General features: G+C 42.8%; 1 long non-coding RNA gene across 1 annotated transcript in view; it reads right to left on the reverse strand.

Moving 5' to 3' along the window:
- The window catches only part of LOC122696906, a 46936-nt gene extending 25510 nt beyond the window's left edge, over positions 1–21426 (reverse strand). The window contains exon 1 of the long non-coding RNA XR_006341954.1: positions 21126–21426. This is a non-coding gene — a long non-coding RNA (uncharacterized LOC122696906). The remainder of the gene's footprint in view (positions 1–21125) is intronic.
- Between the last annotated feature and the right edge of the window lie 563 nt (positions 21427–21989).

A 21989-nucleotide genomic window follows, 5' to 3' on the forward strand; every position in this document is an offset into this window, starting at 1 on the left:
GTTTCCACCGCTGGGAGCTCTGCATACAGCACAGTGGGGCCGAAAAAAAGAGTCAGCACAGATGCTTTCATACAAAAACCACCAGCTGGCCATGGTTCTGGAACAGAGATGAGAGGAGTTTAGTGGCAGCATCAGTGACAAAAAGAATGATGATGCTACTGACAAAAACAGGTAAATCCAAAGAGCTGACTTTTTTTTTTTTTTTTAGTCAGGAGGAGGGAATCAGAATTCCCTTCTGGACAGAAAGACTTCGAAGTAACAGAGCAAAGAGCAATCCCATAAAGGCAAATGGAGATGTGAAATTATTACAGAAAAGAAAGCTAAGATCAAACAATTGGTAGATGAGCCTCAGATGATGGGAGCCAGCAGAATGATGGATTCAGAGCGGGATTAAAGGAGACTAAGAATTAATGGATAAAAGAAAGAAAAAGACACACTTGGAAGAAAGAGCATGGCTTCTTCAAGGAAGGCGCTTTGATTTTTTTTTTTCTTCTCCCACAATGGCCATATTGGAGAAGTACTTAAAATGATAAAAGACGACAGTTGATGCTGAAGCTTTGGTTTAAATCAGTGAATAAGTGTGCAAAGAATAAGACCCTGAGCTGGAAGTTGGGGGAGCAGGGGGGTTCATGGAAGTGGGGTGCCAACCACAAGGGTCTCAGACCCAAAACTCCGTGGATTCTGTTCACGTCTAGGTATGGTGCTGGGAATAACTTCAGTTGTTATTTGCATTATTTTTATTTTCCAGTATTTCTTAATTAGAATGCTTAACTTTTTTAAAGTATGAGGAAAACTATTATAGAAGCTTATAAGATATCTGTCTCTAGGAGTAGGCTTCATTTTAACAATTTTCAAGGAAAATGTAGATACTATATGTGTGTGCGTGCTCGGTCATGTCCGACTCTTTGCAACCCCATGGACTATAGCCCAGCAGGTTCCTCTGTCCATAGAATTTTCCAGGCTAGAATACTGCAGTGGGTTCCCATTTCCTTCTCCAGGGTACTTTCCCAACCCAGGGATCAAACCCACATCTCCTGCACTGGTAAGGGGATTCGCTACCAGCTGAGCCACCGGGGAAGCCCCATTTATAGATACAGTTATATTCTATTTTAGAGGAATTTACATACTATTTTTATGGATGAAAATCAAATGCATGCCAATTATTTTTTATTTCTATTTTTAATACATAAGATGCTCACAGCAACAAATTAGTTTAAAAATTTGTTTTTAACTAACCCAGGTCCCTGCCATAGATTCTAAAAATACTCAAACACCTCATTTATCTAGTCAGTCAGTCAGTGGATACTAAATGCATTGGGGAACACACTGGCAAGCAAAAATTAAAAATGCGTACTGTCTCTGCAGAGGAAAGCGAACTGTCCTACATTGTTAGTAGGAATGTAAATTGGTGCAGCCACTATGAAAAATAGTATAGAGATTCCTCAAAAAACTAAAAATAGAGTTGCCATATGATCCTAAAATCCCACTCCTGGGCATATATCCAGACAGAACTATAATTCAACAAGATACATGCACCTCCATGTTCATAGGAGCAGTATTTACAAGGGCCAAGTCACGGAAGCAACCTAAATGTCCATAGACAGATGAATGGATAAAGAAGATGTGGCCTGTATATATGATGGAATACTACTCAGCCATAAAAAAATAATGAAATAATGCCACTTGCAGATCCATGGGTGGATCTAGAGATTATCATACTAAATGAAGTCAGTCCAAGACCTTGTGATATCACTTATATGTGAAATCTAAAGTATGCCACGAACAACTGCAACTTTGAAACAGAAGCACATTTACATAGAGAACAGGCTTGTAGTTGCCAAGATGGGGGCAAGGATGGTTTGGGAGGTTGGGATTAGCAGATACTAACTAGTATGTATGGATGGATAACAGCAAAGTCCTACCATATAGCACAGGTAACTGTATTCAATATCCTGTGAATAAACTATAATGGAAAAGTATATGAAAAAACTCATATGTAACTGAGTCACTTTGCTGTGGACCTGAAGCTAGTACAACATTGTATTAATATGTCAATTATACTTTAATAAAATAACCTTTAGTGTACCCTCTCTACCCAGAGTGGGATGGAATTTTCCCCTTTGCCATCCTTTCCCACTGCACCGCACAAGTTGGTCATGTATGAATGACTGGTGTCTACTGAGGGAGGGATGCTACAACACAGACACTTGGAGCAGAGCACCATGCTCCCCACTCTTGGTTCCCTGGTCTCGCGCTACCTCCTGGAAATTCTGTCCAACTCTCTCCCCCCCAGAGCCTCGCCTCTGCCAGGAGGCTGGGCTCCCCTCTCTGTGAACACCTCTCCTCCACTCACCCTTCTCGGAAACAGTGACCTGTTTTTTCCACCTGCCAGTGGAAAATTTTCAAGTCCTGTTTCTTCACAACGTTGTGCCGGTTAGCTCTCCGGCTGCTTTCTGGACTTGTCTTAACTTGTAAACTCTCCACCTGTGGTTCTCGGTTGGAGCTTGTGTGTTGGCATCACCTGGAGGGCTTGCTCAAACAGAGAGTGCTGGCCTCACCCACAGAGTTGCAGATTCTGTAGGTGGGGTGGGGCCTGGGAATTTGCATTTGTTAATTCCCAGGAGACATTGCCGAAAGGTCAGCCGTCACAATCTGAAAACCACTGCCTAAAAGGTTTTTGAACAGGTTTTCCTAACAACAGACTCCACTCAACTCCTGGCCTCAGCATCAGCCCCACAGAGAGAACTGAACTTTTAAATAAGTTGTTCCCTCTCTTGGGCTTAGGCAGGGCCATCTCCCTTAGTATCATTTTCTCTATCATCTTTAAGACATTTGTACTGCCTTCTGTTCAGAGTGTTCCTGTAAGGAGGATTCTGACTCCATCTTTTTTTTTTTCTGTTCAGGAGTTGGTATTTTATTTGGGTGATAGCATGTGCTGAATGTATTAAAAGTGGTTGACTTATCTTTTTTAAAAAAAATCTTTTTATTTTGTATTGGGGTATAGCCAATTAACAATGTTGTGATAGTTTCAGGTGAACCCTGAAGGGACTCAACCACACATACATGTATCCATTCTCCCCAATCTCCTCCCATCGAGGCTGCTATATAACACTGAGCAGAGTTCCGTGAATTCTACAATAGGACCTGTTGGTTATCCATCTTAAATATAGCAGTGTCTGACCCTATCTTGATGTTTGACTGCTGGCAGCTCTCTGTTGATGAAAATAATCAATAAGCCATCACTAATAAAGAAAAGATGTATATGTGTGTGTATATAACTAATTCACTTTGCTGTACACTTGAAACTAATACAATTTTGTAAATCAACTATACTTCAATAAAGTTTTTTAAAAAGAAAATTAAGAAAAAATATATCCAAAGCAATTTAAAATGTCTGAAGTAGCCATCAATATATAATCATTTTTTATGTTTGTCAATGTCAACTACATCCCCTTTTCCTAGTAGAACTCTTTGCTTCTGCAAACATGTAAAATATGCTATGAAAAAATGGAGGTTGCTTTTTCCTGTGCTTATTCCAATAAAAATTAATGAAATCTGGGGGGGGGGGGGGGGGGGCGGGGAGCCGCGGGAAAGAATAGAAACAAGTTTGAGTCAAATTGAGGACTAGAGCCAGGAAACTCACTTTCCAGATTACTCTGAGAAACAACTCCCAAGAAGCAGGGTTTATAGCACAGTTTTCTATCTCATCCAAATAAAGCACATTAAACAAGTCAGGGAAACACTTCAGGGTTTTCAAACACAGATGCTGAGCACACACAGCATGTCCAGCGAGGCCTGCGAAGGGAGACTTCTCACCCAAAGAGGACTGGCACTGGGTCCCCAGGAAAAGGAGCATTTAATCTTTATTTCTAACATGGATTTCTTTACTTTTCTTTAATAATTAAAGCAGATGTACAATGTATGTTTGATATTCCACAAACAAGCTATTGTAGTGAGCATCAGATTCAAGTTAGCTCATGTCTAAACCAGAATGACTTCCCTATACCTCAATACACAAAAATTCCTTTTATCCTCTCAAAGCTCACCCCTCCCTCTTCCCTTATCCCCAGCATCTGAGAAAGGCTGGGTGCTCCCTGCTTGTGCAGGGGGACGGTTCAAACCACAGCATTCTCTCTGCACATGAGCCCTTTCCCCAGCTCACCCCTCTGACCACACAAGAAAAGGCCAGGCCCCTTCCTGTGCTAGCTCAGGCCATTCCGCACCTGCAGGAGAGCCTGCCTGCTGGGCCTCAGAAATCCCCATTATGTAACTAAGGAGCCTTCTCACATCCCTTCGCTGTATGACATCATCAGTCTCAACATCCAGCACAAACTCTGAAAAATTCCCCCAGGGCTTGGAGGCTTTTTGTTTTTCTCTTTACACCTAAAAACACCCAAGAAAAATTATTCTATGCAACCGAATAGGTAGACTGAAGGAAAAAGCTAATAGATGGAATTTGAGACACCTACCCCACCACCATCACCCCACCAGGTTACTGGAAATGGGTTACAGGCATTTTAGGGGGAGAAAATGAAAGGAAACTACTCTGAAAATTCATACCAGTCCAGTAGAAAAGTCCTAAAGATACTGACATCATCAGGCTGCCTTTCAGAACAAAGATACACCATGTCAACCGGCCCCATTCATGCAAACAGGGCTTCCAGTCAGCTTCATGTCCCACTTGAAAATAAGCAGTTAGGGAGTTCCCTGGTCGTCCATGGTTGGGAATCTGCACTTTTACACCGTGAAACCCCTGGTCAGGGAACTAAGATCCTGCAAGCCATGAGGCACAGACAAAAAATTTAAAGTTAAAAAAAGTAGGCAGGCAAGGAAGGATCACCAGACATTTGTGGAAACTCTCTTATGAAAGAAAGTAACAAGAAACAAAGAAAATAACAAGAAAGAAAGTAACTTATAGGAGATAGATGCAATGCAGGAAGAAAAAAAATTCCTCACAAAATACCATGAATATCCTCAAAAAGATAAGAGAACCTATTACATTCATGAAGTAAGAACAGAACACTATTCTTTCAAGCACGCAAAAAACATACTTGGGGAAAAAAAGGAGCTCTGAGAAATCAAACGTACAATAGCAGAAATAAAAACCTTGGAAGAAGAAATCTTCCAGGAATTAAAAAAAATATGGAAAATAGAAATTAAAAAATAGAGGAGAAATCCAGTAGCTCAAAGATCCAAGTAATAGAAAATCTAAAAAGAGAGAACAGAGAAACAAAAACATAAGTAATCAACATAATAATTTTTTCAGTTCCCCATATTTGAAGAATATTAATTTTCACCTTGAAAGGTACACATAATTCTAATATATAGATAAACATAGACGTACATGATGCTGTAGCATCATGTGAAATTTCAGAACAACAGGAAGGTAGAGAAGATTGTGAAAGCTTCATTATTTTTCTTGCAAAAGAATCAGAATGGCATTGGAAAACCTAACAAAAACTCTGGAAACAAGAAGTCAAAATTACAAGGGAAAATAATTTCCAAACTAGAATTATATATTCAAACTATTGATTAAAAGTTACAATAAAATTAAATATGTATATATACATATATATGCTCTGATAAGGTAAGCCTGAAAAATCTTTTCTCAGAAAACTACCAAAGGACGTGTGTGTGTTAGTTACTCAGTCATGTCCGACTCTTCGCAACCCCATGGACCTCTGGACACCAGGGTCCTCTGTTCATGGGATTTTCCAGGCAAGAATACTGGAGTGGGTTGCCATTCCCATCTGCAGGGGATCTTCTTGACCCAGGGATTGAACTGAGGTCTCCTGCATTGCAGGCAGATTTTTAACCATCTGAGCTACCAGGGAAGCCCCTCTAAGCTACCAAGTCCAAAGGATATGTCTCACCAAAATGAGGAAATAAACCAAGAAACAGGAAGACAGAGGAAGAAAAACAGGTAACCCAACATCAGAGTGAAAAAAAATCACCAGGAAGATGGTGCAGGGAGCTCTTGAAGAACTGATTCTCAAACAGGTCTTGAGAGCAATTGAGCAAACTGGGAAACAGCGAGGGATTTCTTCAAGAAGAGGAGATAGAACTTAACGTGACTGATTACATTTGGACAACTGACAGAATATGGGACTAAACTGGTGACAAGCATATAAGATAATGGAGCAAATAATTATTAACTCCAAGGAAAATAAAGCACTTTACAAGAGAGAAAAAGTTACCATTGTATGCCACTTCCCTTGTCTGTAAAATAGCATTTTTATTTTTTGTTTATTTTGTTGAAATACAGCTGATTTACAATGTTGTGTTAATTTCTGCTGTACAGCAAAATGATTCAATGATATACATATATACATTCTTTTTCATATTCTCTTCAATTATTGTTTATCCCAGGATATTAAATAGTGTCCCCTCTGCTATACAGTAGGACCTTGTTGTTTATCTAGTCAATATATAATAGTTGCATTTGCTGATCCCAACCTCCCAATAATCCCTCTCTAACCCTCAAATAGCGTTTTTATAGCAAAAAACAATAGCATTGAATATTCTTTTAACCAAAATTTTTGTACAACTGCATTAGGAGGGAGAGGGGAAGGCAGAAAGTCAAAATGGATGGTAGGTAAAAAAGAAAAAATATCAAGCAAGACTATCAATCAATACATCATGACTAAAACTGTAAAAGTTTAGTAATAGCAAAGTTGTAGCAAAGAAGTAATAACAGAAATCTGCCACATAGGGATATGGGAATAAATTTTAAAAAAAAATCTCACTTGGTTGGAAGCGGTTGTTGCTAAGGAGTGGAAACTGGGAGATGTCCAGTGGGTTCCCAAGTTTTTATTGGAAGCCCTGCACACTTGCCCAACTTCTTAAGCTCTGTGCATGTGCAGCTTTAAATAGTTTAAATATAAACTATTCCTACATTTATAAAATAACTTACCCAATAAAAATTCCTGAATTAACTTTTTTTCTTGATTTTTTTTTTTTTTTGACCGCACCTCACAGCCTGTAGGATTCTGGCTCCATGACCAGGAATTGAACCTGTGTCCCCGCATTGAAAGCTCAGTCTCAACCAGTGGACCACCAGGGAAGTCCCTGATTTTCTTTTTTAACACCTATACTCTCCCCACAAAGAATTTGAGGTGACATATCAAAATACACATGTAACTAAAAAGTCAACATGAATATAGAAGAAAATCAAGGGAAAGGAGAAAAAGAAATACAAGTTTCTTAAAGAATTACCAGATTCATAGTAACTATTTTATCATTTTATTTCTTCAATTGAAAGCAATGAAAATATAACGATTCTAACCAGGATTTATTGTGGTTTTGCTTTGTTTAATTTCACTTTGTTTTACAAGAAGAAGTCTGCAACTCTTTTTAGATGTGAAAAGGGCGTTCTCAATCCTTGGAAAAGCTGAGAACCACTCAACTAGAAAATTATTTCTGACTCAGAATTTGGAGCTACTTTTGAAAAGTGAATCTACACTGTTAATGTTCACATATCAGCTCTGCTTTTCCCCAAGGACAAGCACACAAAATAGAGGCTGTTGTTTTTTCTGTAAACCTCAGGGTATGTTTTAAATATTTATGTGTAAGAGGAATATCTGAGCCAATACTGCTGATGCCAGGGGAATTTCTGCAAATGGGAATATCTATGAACGCATTTCTCTGAGCAATAACTGTGTTCACATCAAGGCTGCTTTCTGTTTGTCAGCATGGTAGATGTAATAGCCTAGGAAACTGTCAAGGAGTTGCTTTTGTTTCTTAAAAATAATATTCTGGTTACCATTAGGGACACAATTAACTCTTAATCGACAGTGGCCTGTGTTTTATATTTTCTAACTTTTGTATTTATTAAAGTAGCAACGTTAAAAAAACAAAAAAAAAAACAAAAAAAAAAAAAAAATAAAGTAGCAACGTTAAAACTCTGCAAACCACCCAGATCACGAATTTAGAGTTTTCTTTATTCTAAGTTGCTATACTTTATTTTCTAACACTTGTATTTTTCTTCACAAATAGCTGCAATTTACCTAGAAGGAAATTCACCAAAATATTAAGGAAGTAATTATTTTCTTTGCAGGGAACAGCATTTTCTAAAAGAAGAGCAGAAGGGAAGAGGGTGTCGAGAGAGGAGAAACCAACCAAGATAGAAACAAAGCATCATCATCGCAGGCGTGGCTTTCTGAAAAGTTTTTATAAAACTCATTAAGAGTGGCATTTTGTGTTTTTATGTCACTCCTCTCAGTGACTGGCAGTTCAAGAGCTTGAAAAACTTAAGAGGAATATTCTTGTTTCCCAAAGATTCTGTATGGAGGAATTGCACAGAGCAGTTATGCCACCTACCTCAGGACACACAGCCAGTCAGTAATAGATCTCAGACCAAGACAGGGCCACCATCTCTGGAGCCAGTTCTGCCCTCGCCATCTCCAAATTAGACAGATACATGCAAAGCGACTGACAAATAAAGATGTGTTTCTGTGAATAAGTGGAGACTCAATCACTCCACTTCAGATGTTAAACTTCTCTGTATTGTACTGTCAAACTAAGAGAACTTTATTCTTGTATCCTAAAAATAACTAGTAGCTTCTAAATATGTGGGTCCAGAGAAATCGATTGCAATGGATGAATTATTTCAACTCACACACCACAGCACACACAAGTGCATGCATACACACACATGTACATGCACACATACGTAGGCTAATATCCAATGAGGCCATTTGCCACCTAGAAGAAGGCTTCCAAGAAGCAAGGTGGCAACATGTTCCTGCATGGCCAGCTTTGCCTTGAAGGATTGCTGTATCTGTTTGTCACTCCTGGACTGTGAGTAACCTTGAGAATCTCTAGAGACATGGCTGGAAACTTGATGCAAACTGCTGAAAGCAGAATCAGAGAAATCACCTCTTCCAACAGTCACAACCAAATCCTTAATGTGCATGTAGCTTCTCTGATTTCTCGTGAAAACTTCCCGGGCATTTCTTTGGTCACTCTATTGAATCTATTATCTGAGAGATCACCAAAGGATTGGCTCCTGCTTTAGATTTTTTTTTTTCTATTTCCATCACAGTCTTCATTTATTTATTTATTTTTTACATAAAATTCTTCAGTAAAAAAGCAGTTTCTTTGGGTCATTTCAAACAGGGTTTGTGGGTGTGTGAAAACAGCTCTTAACACTATGACCAGAGACTAAAGTTCTCCCCAGGTTGTCTCCACAAAAATAGTGCTGTTTTCCTGAAGAGAGGAAAGATAATTTTTGAATGGTAATATGAGAAAGTTAGTAAATGTCTCAGAGTTTAGAAACAAAATTTCCTTCAACATCTATTTGATTGTTCTGATTTATTTAAGAAAGGAAATGCTTGATTCTTTCTCTTATGCGCCAGTTTCAGAATAATAATTGGTTTTCTAGAATTCCTAAAGGTCAACAAAAAAGTTTGTAGGCACACACATGTGTGTATAGCATTATGAAGTCATGGATGTTTAGCATATTTGTTATGTTTCAGTTGTTTGCAGACATTATCCTTTTCCAAATTTTCCCATCATTGGCTGAGATCCCTTTCAGATTGGCTCCTGAATCTCACATCAACCAAAATGCTTCCTTGTTTTCTGATGTAACAAGATGTTTGGGGCTCATCTTGAATATTTGCTGGCCCCTGCTTTAGATTTTAAGAAGAAAAATGAATGTTATATAGAAAAAAGAAGAAGAAAATTAAGTGCTATACAGCCTCTTAAAAATGTGATAAAGCAGAATGATATCATCCATCTAAAAATATATCACTCATCCTGTTGGTGAAAATATTCTAAGACATAGAGAATGTCTTTAATAGATTATTTTTACTCTTCGCTGTATTTTATTCCTGTCCTTTCTTCAAACATTCTAATGCTACCAGCATTATACCCCTTCCAAATCATCCCGCTTTCCATATCTTCACCTTGTCTTAAGAGAAATGCCTGAGCAAAGCTATTCCTTTAGTACATTCAAGTTTAAAGGCTTAATTGATGTTTTTTTCAAAATAGAACATAGAGGGGGATAAAAGTGAAGAAATTGAATTAGAATTAATTATTATAATGAATATAGATAGAGTTAATTATTATAATTAAATATAATTAATAGAAATAGAATTATTTCATTTAGTCACTCAAGGAGACAGGGATTTGGAGGGATTTTGCTGACTCTGTAAAATTTTTTAAACTAGACTTACCAAAATAAGAACAACCTGAAGCAATCAATAAACATCCTTAAAAGCTAAGCAATGCTCACAGTGATTAATGATTACAAAGAAACAATTGTTTAGGATATGTGGAAAAATGTTTTAAATCACTAGAGCATCTTTATTTGCAAAAGTGATGTCCTATAAGAAACAGTACAGTGTCAACTGACAGACAAGATCTAATAAGAAAATCTTCTAAATCCTCTGAAGCCAACTCCAGTACCAGGTCAAGCACGGGAAAGTTCAAACCAAACTTGAAAAGATAAATAGATCATTTTGGAATGCACCGTTGGCGCACACTGTGCATGAGGGAATATTTTTCACTCCTCGGCAAGCAGATACATTCACCATGATTCCATCCACATTCGTGGGACTTATTCAATCAATTTAAGTCATCAAATGATCTTCTTCTCCCTGCCCACCCCCTTCCTGGCCCTGAGAATAGCAAAGTCCACTAACAGGTGCAGGGCAGGAAAGTGCCTCTTGATGGTACCATGGCAACACGCCATCAAACACAAAGGGGGCTGGTGCTGAGAGGATGGGGACAATCAACGCAACCCACACTAGCCGGGCGGAGAGAACCAGCCAAAATGGCAACATCACCACCTTCATTCACAGCACACTGTTTTGGACTATGAGTAGAAGTACGTTTCTCTAGTTAATATTTCATTTTCTAGCTGCAATGAGAAAGGCCTAGAAACTAATTTTTTTCACCTAGTATATTCTATTTCCAAAGACCTACTCTCGCACATTTTCAGGTGGGCGCTCTGTCTCCTCAGCTTCTTGCACTGGACTGACTCCCTGTTCTGTTTTTCATTAGCTAAGCTGAACCTGTCTGAAAAACCACAAAAACTTTCCTTTCCCCGTAATGAGCCCCAGTGGGACCCTGGCAAAGGAGCTCTTCAGAGGTTTCAGGAGCCTCTTACCCACATCCTGGGAGGCAAGATGGGAACAGGTGATGGACTTTCCCAGTAATTTCATCCTATTTGGAGGATATAGACACCAGCCCACTTAGGTTGGGGCCAGAGGTGTTTAAGATGCTTGCAAAGAAGTGCAGGTCTCCATGCCCCTGACTCTGAAGAGGGGAGAAAGGAAAAGAACTCACTAATCACACACACATATCCTTGTCATCACCATCATCCTGCCATTTTTCAGAGGCCATCATTTAGAAAGTTTCTTTTGCACATTGTTTTGCTTCTCAATTTTAATTACAGCAGAAATCGCTAGGAATAATAAATATTTCCCACATTTACAAGTTAAAAATAAGAAATGTTGAATTATTAAATAAGCCCAATGTGGAGAAATAGGAGAAAACCATTTTTGACTCCAGCCCGAAAATCTGGGCTGTTCCTCTGACTTTTCCAGTTACTTATAACTGAGGCAAACATTCTCGACCCAGAAATGTGACCTGGGCCTCCATCACAAGCTCACAGGTGAGAGATAGAATTTCCCCCAAGGGAGGTCACGGCCCGACAAGATGCCAGCCCCACAGGGGTGCCCACACTGCCTGCGCCTGCTCCTCGGCCAGACCTACCATGAGGAGGAAAGATGCGTGAGGGAAGGGATGAGGTCGGGGAGGGGAGCCCCCACGGTGCCCCCAATATCTGGCCTCATGCCCTCTGGGCCAGGCCGTGGGCAACGCGGACCTCCCCCGCCCCGGTCCTGGGTCCTTGCTGTGGCAACCTCGCTCCTCCAGGTAAACTGTCTCCTGCACGTCTCCCCGCCCGGCTGCTTTCAGCTCCAAGCAGCCTCTGCCGCTCTCAGCTTCTCTGCACTTTCAGGCGGCCCCTCAGACCCCTTCAAGGGACTCCAGGCTGCACCTGCTCTCACCAGGAGTGCCCTCATGACAGCTCTGGGCGGTCACTCCAGCTCGACCCTGGAGCCCGTCTCCGGGCTCAGCTGCCGATTTGGACTCCGGACTGAGCTTTCATAGGAGGATCCCTCTTCTACCCACTGGGGCTTTGTAACTGTGAAAGGCCCAGGACTAGATGTGTGGGGGGTCCTGTTGAAGCCCTTCCCTGAGGCCATGAGGAGAGGATAAGACACATAACTGGTGAGTACTGGGAGAAGGGTCACTGGCCCCTCAGACTGGGGCTCCCCAAGACAGGGCTGTGCCTCCCCTCAGACTGGGGCTCCCTGAGGGCAGGGCTGTGTCTCCCCTCAGACTGGGGCTCCCTGAGGAGGACTGTGTCTCCCCTCAGACTGGGGCTCCCTGAGGACAGGACCGTGTCTCCCCTCAGACCGGGGCTCCCTGAGGACAGGGCCGTGTCTCCCCTCAGACCGGGGCTCCCTGAGGCGGGGCCATGTCTCCCCTCAGACCGGGGCTCCCTGAGGGCAGGGCTGTGCCTCCCTCAGACCGGGGCTCCCTGAGGCGGGGCCGTGTCTCCCCTCAGACCGGGGCTCCCTGAGGCGGGGCCGTGTCTCCCCTCAGACCGGGGCTCCCTGAGGCGGGGCCGTGTCTCCCCTCAGACTGGGCTCAATGAGGCAGGGGTATGTCTCCCCTCAGACTGGGCTCCCTGAGGGCAGGGCTGTGCCTCCCTCAGACTGGGGCTCCCTGAGGCGGGGCTGTGCCTCCCCTCAGACCGGGGCTCCCTGAGGTGGGGCTGTGTTTCCCCTCAGACTGGGCTCAATGAGGCAGGGGTGTGTCTCCCCTCAGACTGGGGCTTCCTGAGGCAGGGCTGTGTCTCCCCTCAGACTGGGCTCAATGAGGCAGGGGTATGTCTCCCCTCAGACTGGGCTCCCTGAGGGCAGGGCTGTGCCTCCCTCAGACTGGGGCTCCCTGAGGCGGGGCTGTGCCTCCCCTCAGACCGGGGCTCCCTGAGGTGGGGCTGTGTCTCCCCTCAGACTGGGCTCAATGAGGCAGGGGTGTGTCTCCCCTCAGACTGGGGCTTCCTGAGGCAGGGCTGTGTCTCCCCTCAGACTGGGCTCAATGAGGCAGGGGTGTGTCTCCCCTCAGACTGGGGCTTCCTGAGGCAGGGCTGTGTCTCCTCTCAGACTGGGCTCAATGAGGCAGGGGTGTGTCTCCCCTCAGACTGGGGCTTCCTGAGGCAGGGCTGTGTCTCCCCTCAGACTGGGGCTCCCTGAGGCAGGACTGTGTCTCCTCTCAGGCTGGGGCTCTGGGCAGAGCTCAGTCCCTCCACCACTGGGGCTCCCTGAGGGCGGGGCTGTGTTTCCCCTCAAATCCGGACTCCCTGAGCCAATTTTTATGTATTTGCATAAAATTAGAACTTTTTATGTGCTATTTTGGAGTAGCACATAAAATAACCATATATTTCATAAGAATGAAAGGGGCCATGTGCCCTTTTCAAACATCTAGTGGAGTAAGAAGGATCCTTTATTTCTCCTGATGTTGTCTCACTGGATGCTGAACACTGACATTTACTTTGAATTTTTTAAGTTGATAAGGGAGAAACAGAGACTGCAGCAAACTAAGGAAATAGGAGACTATAAATATTTGTCATTCTGTAATGTTATTACTTAAATATTCCCAATAAGTGTAAAAGAATCCAACCTCTCCAGCCTCCTGATGAACCAAAACTATTACTGACAAGATGTATCCTCTGTGGTTTAGTCCTGATTCAAGATGTGGAAGACAGTGAAGCCTTTCCTGGCATTAGCAGTCAGACTGTGTAATAACCAGAAAGTGGAGAAAAATACATGTAAACTATGGATGAACCATAGTAGAAAAGAATATTGTTGTTTTTTTTTTAAAGTGTATGTGTGTGTGTGACTGAATGACTTTGCAGCAATTAACACAGCATTATACATTAACTATACTTCAAGAAAAATAAACAAAGTCACTCTATACATCAGCCTAGAAGACAATTTAGGGCATTTGGACTCAGGAGACAGTTTCATTTAAGAAGTCAATAATTTCCTAATCTCTTTCAGGAGATACAACAAATACTAACTTTTTAAAAATGAGTCCCAGAAGAGAATTTGAACAAATACTCAGAAAATGACCAGATGTTTAGGATCATTGGAATGGATGCCACATCCACAGTGGGCGAAGCAGAGATGTTCCTCCAGAAGTGGGGGGCTCCCTGCCCAGCTGTCCAGTGAGCTGGCCACTGCTGTTCGTCCCTGGGCCCCCATCCTGCCAAGGAGCTGACCTCGAAGGGGGTAGCTGCCTGGTCTGAGTTGACCCACCTTAGCAAAGCAGCCACATCAACCACTACTCAGGGGTGCAAAGACCCCCTCTCTGCTTCACTTGGGCTCCCAAGCACCCGCCAGATGGGCTGAAGCCTCTGCCCCAGTAGCCTTGCTGTTCAGCTTCCCCCGACACCCAGTCCTGCTTCTCACACCCCTCTTCAAGGGTCACCACAGAGAACATTTCCCAGCAAATCTCCATCTCAGGGCCAGTGACCTGGGACTCACAGCAATGGCAAAACTAACCAGAAATAAAGTGGTTTCTAGTGTGAACTTTGAAAGATGTGAACACGCATCTGGTTCCAGCAAGGAACCAGAACCCGTGCCATCAGCGTCAGATGTGAGTGACATTTCAGCTTCCCTCCATCTCCTATTGCTGATCATCCTTCAGCTCCACCATTTCCCGCCTCTTCTCCCCACTCCTGTCAGTAACTCTTCTTACCTGATGCCAGTCCCTGGACGCCAGCTGTTGTACTGCACTACTGTCCTTTTCATCATAGGGGACTGGAGTGCAAAAGTTGGAGGTCAAGAGATACCTGGAGTGACAGGCAAATTTGGCCTTGAAGTACAAAACGAAGCAGGGCAAAGGTCAACAGAGTTTTGTCAAGAGAACCCACTGGTCATAGCAAACACCCTCTTCCAACAACACAAGAGAAGACTCTACACATGGACATCACCAGATGGTCAATACCGAAATCAGATTGATTATATTCTTTGCAGCCGAAGATGGAGAAGCTCTATACAGTCAGCAAAAATAAGACCAGGAGCTGACTGTGGCTCAGATCATGAACTCCTTATTGCCAAATTCAGACTGAAATTGAAGAAAGTAGGAAAAACCACTAGGCCATTCAGGTTTGACCTAAATCAAATCCCTTATGATGATACAGTGGTAGTGACACATAGATTCAAGGGATCAGATCTGATAGACAGAGTGCCTGAAGAACCATGGACGGAGGTTCATGACACTGTACAGGAGATGGTGATCAAAACCACCCCCAAGAAAAAGAAATGCAAAAAGGCAAAATGGTTGTCTGAGGAGGCTTTATAAACAGATGAGAAAAGAAGAGAAGTGAAAGGCAAAGGAGAAAAGGAAAGATAAACAGACCTGAATGCCTGCCAGCCGGGACTTAGGCTGGGTTTTGTGACCTCCCAGGAAGAGGATTGCAATCTGGGGTCAAAGATGAAGCTTGATCATGGTATCTCCCCTGCCAGGATAAGGAAGCTGTGGTACATATACACCATGGAATATTACTCAGCCATTAAAAAGAATTCATTTGAATCAGTTCTAATGAGATGGATGAAACTGGAGCCTATTATACAGAGTGAAGTAAGCCAGAAAGATAAAGAACATTACAGCATACTATCACATATATATGGAATTTAGAAAGATGGTAATGATAACCCTATATGCAAAACAGAAAAAGAGACACAGATGTACAGAACAGACTTTTGGACTCTGTGGGAGAAGGCGAGGGTGGGATGTTTCGAGAGAACAGCATCGAAACATGTATATTATCTAGGGTGAAACAGATCACCAGCCCAGGTTGGATGCATGAGACAAGCGCTCGGGCCTGGTGCACTGGGAAGACTCAGAGGGATTGGGTAGAGAGGGAGGGGGGAGGGGGGATCGAGATGCGGAATACATGTAAATCCATGGCTGACTCATGTCAAGGTATAACAAAACCCACTACAATATTGTAAAATAATTAGCCTCCAACTAATAAAAATAAATGAAAAAAATAAAATAAAGTAACCAAAAAAAAAAAAAAAGATGAGGCTTGAGCACTTGAAGCTTTGTGTAATAATGTTTTATTAAAGTATAAAGGGATAGATGAAGCTTCTGACATAGGCATCAGAAGCAGGCAGAAAGAGTGCTCCCCCCTTGCTACTTTTTAACAAGGAGTTATATATCTGATACAACCTCAAAACCGAGACAGTTGTATCAGGCACCTTTCCCACAACATGCATTTTGAGACAGCATTGGCAACAGGTGAGTCATCCCGGTCATGAAACAATTGACATGAATCTTAAAGAAAGGCAGACTCCAAGGCAAATACATAGTTCATTAACATAGCTTAAGAAAAACATTTCCATAAGAAAAACACATTGGTTAGCTCAAGGTTTGAGAAAAGTTAAGCTCAGGTGAAACCAGGTGTCATCATGACAACACAGAATTTAAAAGAAAACTTTTTTTTTAAATTAATTAATTAAAAAAAATAAAAGAAACCTTTAAATTTTGTATAGAGAAGGGGAAAAAAATGTCTGCCACTTGCAGTTTGTTTCCTCTTGCTGCTTAAGAGAAAAAAAACCTCTGCCACTTGCAGTCTATTTCCTCCACTTGGGGACCCCTAGCCTTCCTACCTGTTAGCCACTCAGATCTCTTCAAGAAAATTACAGATACCAAGGGAACATTTAATGCAAAGATGGGCACAATAAAGGACAGAAATGATATGGACCTAACAGAAGCAGAAGACATTAAGAAGAGGTGGCAAGAATACACAGAGCTATACCAAAAAAAAAAAAAAGATTTTAATGACCTAGATAACCACGATGGTATCATCATTCACCTAGAGCCAGACATCCTGGAATGCAAAGTCAAGTGGCCCTTAGGAAGTATTAGGTAGTTAGAATAGAAAACAGGAGCCCAAAATGGCAGTGGCTAAAAGACAAGGAAGGGAAAAGCCCACGAAAATAGAACAAAGGAAGGTCTGAGGACCGGAGTGAGGACTTCAGGTAGAACAAACAGCACTCCTGGCCAAGCCCAGTTTGCATAGGGCAGACCCAGGGGGAGGAAAAAACATATAAAAAGAGGAGTCAAAGGGCTCTCTCTCTCTCTCACTACCCTACCCCCATCCACCACACTCTGGGGCTCCTCCACTCTCTTCTCTTCTTCAAGGATGGATTCTCCTGCTATCTTCTAAATAAAATAGAGCTGTAACACTGATTTGTCTAAGAGCTATGACATGGTCTGTCCAAGACCCGAGAGCTGTGACACGCCAAGGAGGCTTTAATGTCCATCACTCCAAATCTTTGTTGTGACGAGACAAAGAAGCGAGGAGCCTACACTTGACTGACATCAGCATCACTACAAACAAAGCTATTGAAGATGATGGAATTCCAGATGATCTATTTTAAATCCTGAAAGATGGTGCTGTGAAAGTGCTGCACTCAACATGCCAGCAAATTTGGAAAACTCAGCAGTGGCCACGGGATTGGAAAAGGTCAGTTTTCATCTCAATCCCAAGAAAGGCAATCCCAAAGAATGTTCAAACTACCACACAGTTGCACTCATCTCACACACTATCAAAGTAATACTAAAAATTCTCCAAGCCAGGCTTCAACAGTACATGAATCAAGAACTTCCAGATGTGTAAACTGAATTTAGAAAAGGCAGAGGAACCAGAGATAAAATTGCCAACATTCATTGGATCATAGAAAAAGCAAGATAATTCAAGGAAAACATCTACTTCTGCTTTACTAACTATGCTAAAATCTTTGACTATGTGGATCACAACAAACTGTGGAAAATATTAAAGAAATGGGAACACCAGACCACCTTACCTGCCTCCTGAGAAATGTGTATGCAGGTCAAGAAGCAACAGCTAGAACCAGACATGAAACAATGGACAGGTTCAAAATTGGGAAAGGAGTACGTCAAGACTATATACTCTCACCCTGCTTATTTAACTTATATGCAGATTACATCATGTGAAATGTTGGGCTGGATGACACACCAGCTGGAATCAAGATTGCCAGGAGAAATATCAATAACCTTAGATATGCAGATGACACCAGCCTTATGGCAGAAAGGGAAGAGGAACTAAAGAGCCTTTTGATGAATGTGAAAGAGGAGAGTGAAAAAGCTGGCTTAAAACTCAACATTCAAAAAACCAAAATCATGGAATCCAGTCCCAACACTTCATGTCAAATAGATGGGGAAACAATGGAAACAGTGACAGACTTTATTTTCTTGGGCTCCAAAATCAAATTAAATTAAAATTAAAAGATGCTTGCTCCTTGAAAAAAAAGCTATGACCAACCTAGACAGTGTATTAAAAAGCAGAGACATTACTTTGCCAACAAAGGTCCATCTAGTCAAAGCCATGGTTTTTCCAGTGGTCATTTATGGATGTGAGAGTTGGACCATAAAGAAGACTGAGCACCGAAGAATTGATGCTTTTGAACTGTGGTGTTGGAGAAGACTCTTGAGAGTCCCTTGGACTGCAAGGAGATCCAACCAGTCCATCCTAAGGGAGATCAGTCCTGGGTGTTCATTGGAAGGACTGATGCTGAAGCTGAAACTCCAGTACTTTGGCCACCTCATGCAAAGAGCTGACTCATTAGAAAAGACCCTGATGCTGGGAAAGATTGAAGGCAGGAGGGGAAGGGGATGACAGAGGATGAGCTGGTTAGATGGCATTACCAACCTGACTCGATGGACATGAGTTCGAGCAAATTCCAGGCATTGGTGATGGACAGGGAGGCCTGCCGTGCTGCAGTCCTTGGGGTCGCAAAGAGTTGAACATGATTGAGCCACTGAACTGACTGACTGTAAGATTAAAAATGTTTTATTTTTGTTTGTTTTTGGTATATTATTTGTGTGAAAAATATTATAAACCTATTACAGGACAGCACTATATAGTTGATTGTGTTAATTGGGTATCTAGGCTAACTATGGTGGACTTACAAACAAATTGGACTTATGAATGCACTCTTGGAACCAAACTCGTTCATATGTAGGGGACTTACTGTGTAGGTCTTCACTTGGTCTTCTACAGTTTCCTTATTTGCCATTCAAAGATTGTAAAGAAACTACTTCAGACAGTAGAAGTCAGAGTACGAGGGAGCCACAGGAATAGAACAGTGCCTACATGTTGCACAACTCAAAAGATCGGTTATGTTTAGAAAGTGAACAGGGAAGTTTATCTCAGCCATAGTTGTAGAAAACTGTCAATTTCTTAGGCTGAAATGCTATCAGTCTGAGAGGCAGGCAGAGGTTGATTTGATACAATGCTTAAACATAAAGCCTAGTGCAACAGAGAGCCCGACCCCAACGACTATACAGTTCATGGGATTCTCCAGGCCAGAGTACTGGAGTGGGTAGCCTTTCCCTTCTCCAGGGGATCTTCTCAACCCAGGGACTGAACCCAGGTCTCCCACATTGCAGGTGGAGTCTTTACCAGCTGAGCCACAAGGGAAGCCCAACAGAGAGCCCAGTGGTGGGGAAATGGGGACCGCCACTGCAAATGCCCAATTCAGGTAGACTTTTCTCTGGCATCTTTAATAGGTGGAAAAAACCTGCCTGTGATTCTTTTTCTATGAGAACATCACACCTTTCTTCCAAAAGGGCACTAGATACCATGAAACTATATTTCCATTTCAAAAGTTTTCCCAACAGGCCTGTCAAGCAGGCAAAAGCCTTTCCTCTTCTCCTGGAACCACCTCTTTGCCTTCCTGATGGGCCTTGTTTCCAAGCCCAGTCTCCTCTCCTGCCCCTTACACACCCCACCCACGTCACAAACACCCACTGCACCTCCCTTTCCCCTTCTTTCTTCTCCCCTCCTTCCCTCCTTCCCCCAACAACACACAACACCCTACCAGTTGAACTATAGATGCCAGTCAAGTGTAAGAAGCTTCCTGGGGCTTCATTACCCTCTGCCATTTTAGTTCCACTGGATATCCCCACCACCGCCCACCCACCCACCAAAGATCATCGTTGCAGTTGACCGGCTGAAAACCTAACTGGGGGGACCAATTCAGAAGCTGGACTGGAATAAATTCTGCGCCTCTCTGTCATTTTCTGTCATCACCACCCCCCAACTGCCTTTTGATCTGAAGAGTTTTGCAAACACCGGGGCTGGGCCTACCCTTGGAAGTGACCATTGGAGGAGCTGAACAGGCCTAGTTCAAGCACAAGAGCTGCCACTGTGAGCAAATCAGTTATCTGATTTATGCCTCAGTGTCCTAGTCTTTTAGATGTGGATAAGACCACCAAGCTCGGGGTGTTGTGGGATTTAAAATCAAATTGAGCTAGTGTGTGTCCTACAGTCTGGATAGTGCCTGACATAACAGGGGTCACTCAGAAAAGAAGAGCTATTATCTCTTCTTCTTCTACAGATGATAAAGCCAAACAAGTCCCCTTGAGTGCAGGCTGGGCTCAGCGACTCACTTCTAACAAAGAGCAGGGAGTGAGAAACACGGGAAAGAGATACACATGAACTTTAGAGTGGAGAACATTGGTCCTGTCTTTCTGTTTTAGATCCAAGCAGAAAAACGCAGTTGACTTTTATTTTGGTTTTTCTTGTAGCTGTGTCCCAGATGAGCCTCAAGTCCATGAGTTTCAACCCAGTAACCAGTCCCCTCTGACTCTGACCCAGGGCAGGACTCTGGGAACGGAACCTGGGGTCAATATCATTTCCTGCAGAAGCACAGTGCAGGACTCCGGAGTGAAGCTGGATTTTGGTGTCTGCAGCATGAAGAGGAAAAACGGGATCACCCAAGAAAAATACATATGCAACGAACAGAAAGTTGAAGGTAAGATGCTGGGAATATCAGAAAGTGCAAGGAACAAGGAGAATGCTGAGAGATGTGTGAGGAGAAGCAAAGAAAAGAGCGTCAGGGGAGGCAAAAGGTATGGGCTTTGAGCTATGGAGTCGGATCCATCACTGAGTCATAAAATCAGTTACTCAACTGTGAAGTAATTCACACTGACAAAGAACGAAACTGGACTAGGGTTCTTGTATACAGTTACGGAAACATTGGGAAATATTAGTTTCTGCTGAGTAGAGATACCTGTTTACTGGGTTACCATGTAGAAGGTTCCTTCTTAAGTTGAGTTGCAGTTTTTACAAGTTGGAAAAACACTGAGGTTCCAAGGAGGAGAGGGTTCTCCACAGAGCCAAATCCAACAGATGGGTCTAGAAAAGCAAAAACTGTATCAAAATGTGCATGCCAGGTATGGCCAATATTTTGCAAATATAAATGTATCACATCAACTCTTGGTCCACCTTAAACTTAAATAATACATCAGTTATATCTCAACAAAGCTGGGGGAAATGTTCATCAACACAGAGGCCCAGTGGCCGGGTCAGAGCAGTTTCCATGGTGTGTTGGAGGAAGTGCCCACAGAACTGGGTGGAGGGGGTAGGGTGGGAGGGTTATAAGGGGAGAGAGCAAGACCAGACCTCGTTTTTAAGAATCTTGGCAGAGAACAGGGGAACAGGTAGTTATTGGGGGGGGGGGGCGGGGGGAGGACTTAAGATCAAGGTTTATTGCTTACTTAGGATATTATAGTTTATAAGAAGCCACTGAAGTTAAAGGGTAAAGTGGGTCACTGATGCAGCAAAGTCAGGAGAGAGGCCGGAAGAGCAGGTTGTGACCAGGGACTGGGGTCTGGGGAAAGGACAGTTCAGCACGGACCCAGGGGACATCCCTAGTGGAGGACAGACATATAGGAAAGCCTGACTTCCCTCCATAAAACAAGGCGGGCATTCAGGGACCCTAACATGCCACCTGCACAATCTTTAAAACACTGTCGCTGTCCCCACAGCATGCTGTGTGTGTGTGCTCAGCGGTGTCTGACTCTTGGCGACCCCACAGATTGCAGCCCACCAGCCTCCTCTGTCCATGGAATTTTCCAGGTGAGAAACTGGAGTG

Source organism: Cervus elaphus, chromosome 7, assembly GCF_910594005.1.
Source record: "Cervus elaphus chromosome 7, mCerEla1.1, whole genome shotgun sequence".
In the NCBI taxonomy this organism is placed as follows: Eukaryota; Metazoa; Chordata; class Mammalia; order Artiodactyla; family Cervidae; genus Cervus; species Cervus elaphus.